We start from the raw sequence: 3,397 nt of genomic DNA on the forward strand, positions 1-3,397 counted from the left end.
GCATAACAGCCTACTCACACAGGCAGTCATGCGCAGTACTATTTTTTGTTTGTATTTCCCGCACCGTCGCTTAGCGAAGACACGGGTACCCGTAGCCCGTATACAACGTAGTTGCGTATGGGCTGCGGGTATATCCACGACCATGGAGCACAATGGGCTCTATGCTTCGGATATCCGCGGTAAAATAGAACCTGCTGCGTTCTCTTTTCTGCGAGTGGATTACGAAATTCCAACCCACTAATGTGAGCGGAATTGTGTAATCCAATGCGATTGATCTGCGTATTACTGCTAATCAAACGCATGCAGAATCCGTAATTCGTATCCGGTCATGTGAGACCGACCTAAGGTAGATCGCTACCTTTTTATCACGTGACCTGGGTCCGCTCAACGAGGCCACCCGTCACTGCTCCAGGCTCTCGGCGACCGTTGGTCACCGAGAGCAAGGAGATTTTAAGTTTCCTGGGCTCCCCGACTCCTGCGCATGTGTCCGGTGTTTTGCCGGCGGTTGCATGTGCAGAATCCCGGAAAGTTCACGGGGTGCAAATACGGAGGCCTCCGGTAAAAAGTTTCATCTCCTGTCACTGATCGCATCGGTGAGGGGAGATGAAACTAACTTTTTTTTTTTAACTTTTACGTGACCGCTGTTATCCAATGGATAACGGCAAACACATGATCAGGAACCGCTCACTGCGGCCCCCTGTGAAATCTCCAGGCTCTCGGCTAAGTTTTGTAGCCAGGAGCAGGGAGATTTTAAGTTATCCTGGCAATCCACGGCTTTTGCGAATGCGTCTGCCGCTTTGGCGACGGCCGCGTGCGCAGAAGCTGTGGTAAGGTCCGCGGATAAATCCGGGGGGGCTTAGGTACGTCATTTCATCCTCAGCCAAGAGCAATTTCATTTTCAGCCAGGAGCAAAGGGATTTTAAATTTCTCGGGTCCTGAGCCCCTCTGTGCATGCGCCCGGGACACCGCTGATGACCGGGGGTGAGTATTTTCACCTCCCCTCATAGATCCGATCCATAGATGAGGGGAGGTGAAATTAAGCTGATTACTTTTTTTTTACTTTTTCGCGATCGCCGCTACATACTGGATAGCGGTGATCGCGGGTCCGTGGATGGCTCGCCGAGGTCCCCAGGGACATCTCCTGGTTCCCAGCTACCTTCAGGAGCCGTGAACCAGGAGATTTTAAACTCCCCGGGGTTCCCATTCTTCTGCGCACGCGCGTGACGTCATTCGTCTGGCGCGCATGCGCAGAGGAGCCGTGCCGGGTCCCAGAGGACCCTTCCTCCGCGGCAGACATCGGGGAACCTGTGTGAGTAGTTTCAGCTGCCCTGATGGATCCGATCCATCAGTGCAGCGGAATATTTAACTTTATTTACTTTTTTTTACACTTTATTGCGCCGATCGCAATGCCGGGGGGGACTGCCCGCAGCCCAGGATGACAGCTCCATGCTGTCGGCTACCTGCGGGCACCGACAGCATGGAGCTGTCACGTCCATAGCCCACGGGGCTTTATTCTCTGCAGGACGCATGTTTTTACGTCCTCAGAGAATAAAGCCCACTTGGGCAGGACGTAAAAAGACTATGGGCTGGTCGTTAAGGGGTTAAATAGACAATGATGAGGATATTTCTTCTTGCCTTGTCTTATTGCCAGTTTTTGTATCACCCGTCTTGTCTTGAAACAATGCTATATTACACATCTGCAACATTTTTTCTAATTTAGTTAGTTTATGCAGGGCTGTATTTACAGGTGATGAGGCTAATAGTCAACTATAAGGCCGGCTGCACACGAGCGTGACGGGCTCCGCCGCGAAATTCTGCGGCGGAGCCCGTCACGGCGCCCCCCAGGAGACCCCATACTTAATTGCGGATCTGGGGTTCTTGCTCCCGCATGATGCTTCCCCGCCCACCTCCGCCGCGTCATGTGACACACCCACCGCGTCACATGACGTGGCGGCGATGGGCAGGGAAGCGTTTTCACGCTTTCTTCCGCTGTGCTACAGCGGAAGATAGCGTGAACGGACGGCTTCGATTGACTGCAATGGAAACCGTCTGCGCGTACACCCGCGGCAAATAGAGTATGCCGCGGGTGAGGACGGGTGAAATCACGATGCAGAATTCCGCGGTGGAATTCCGCACCGTGAGCCCTGAGCTATTAGGTTCAATAGAACCTATAGCTGCGGGCAACGCAGCGGATCTCCGCCGCGAATTACGCGGCGGAAATCCGTTCGTGGGAAGGAGGCCTAAGGCCTCATGTCCACTAGCTAAATGGAATTGCAGCGGATTTTGCCCATAGGGAATCATTGGCCATCCGCGGGTCCATTAAATAATAATAATAATAATAATAATAATCTTTATTTGTATAGTGCCAACTTATTCCGCAGCGCTTAAATTGATTTTTGCACCCGCGGATGGCATTTCAAAAGAATTTCGTTTTTCACGCGCGGGAGAAAAAAATGCGGCATGCTCCATTCTGCCGCGTTTGTTCTCCCGCGCGTGAAAAACGCAATTCTTCACATTGATAGCAATGTGTGCGGATATCTGCATACAAAGAAATCCTCCAGTCTCACAGCATTGTTTTTTACTGACCTCCTCCTGGACATCGCTGGGCTCTTGAAGTGTTCCCACAGCTGAAAAGGTAAGTTTCTCCTCTCTGTTAATGCTGTGTGCTGCTACAGAGTGCTTTCACCGAGCAGAGCCTAACCTGCAGCTGCCGTCCCGATGCCTCTCCAAGCAACGCCCCCACCGCTGTGTATTTTTGTGTGCAGGTAAAAAATGGACATGCGACCGCTGCCTTTGAAAAGCCTTGGTTCCAATAGATGCGGATCACAAATGCAAGTAACATGCGCAGCAAAAAAACGCCGGTCTGACCGAGCCCTAATGCAGTGATCCTGTATTCAGGCATTTTTAGTCACACAATTTTGGAGAGGCTCACATCTTCTTCAGTAAGAGGAGAGGATGGAGAAATGAAGCTTCTGTGCCAGGAGGAACAAAAACAGGCTATAGCCATTCTGCAGAGAATGGAAACTGAAACTGTTGATGCTAGCATTAAACAGACAACGATGAGGAGATTTCTCCTTGCTGTGTCTTGTTGACAGTTTTCTTACAACCTCAGTCTTGTCTTGGGACAATGCTTTATTACACATCTGGAAAGCTTTTCTAAACTAGTTAGTTTATGCAGGGCTGTATTTACAGGTGGTGAGGCTAGGTACAGATCTGCATGCTCCCTATTTAAGGTTGGGTTCATACTGATTTTCCAACCTCTCCATCCATCTGAATGACTGAAATGGGCTTCCAGCAGAACTTTGGATGGAGTTATAGATATAAAATAGTCAATCGGAGTCCAAAGGTGTCGCCATTTCACCTGGTTTATATGACCTGGGTATTGCAGAGTCGTGTT

General features: G+C 50.4%; 1 protein-coding gene across 1 annotated transcript in view; it reads right to left on the reverse strand.

Annotated features, from left to right (window-relative positions):
• Positions 1-2,686, reverse strand: part of LOC136626029 (interferon-induced protein with tetratricopeptide repeats 5-like) — a 15,225-nt gene extending 12,539 nt beyond the window's left edge. Inside the window, exon 1 of the mRNA XM_066600734.1 lies at positions 2,587-2,686. The gene's annotated coding sequence lies outside the window, so the exon portion shown is untranslated. The remainder of the gene's footprint in view (positions 1-2,586) is intronic.
• Positions 2,687-3,397: the final 711 nt, after the last annotated feature.

Source organism: Eleutherodactylus coqui, chromosome 4 (genome assembly GCF_035609145.1).
Source record: "Eleutherodactylus coqui strain aEleCoq1 chromosome 4, aEleCoq1.hap1, whole genome shotgun sequence".
Taxonomy (NCBI): Eukaryota; Metazoa; Chordata; class Amphibia; order Anura; family Eleutherodactylidae; genus Eleutherodactylus; species Eleutherodactylus coqui.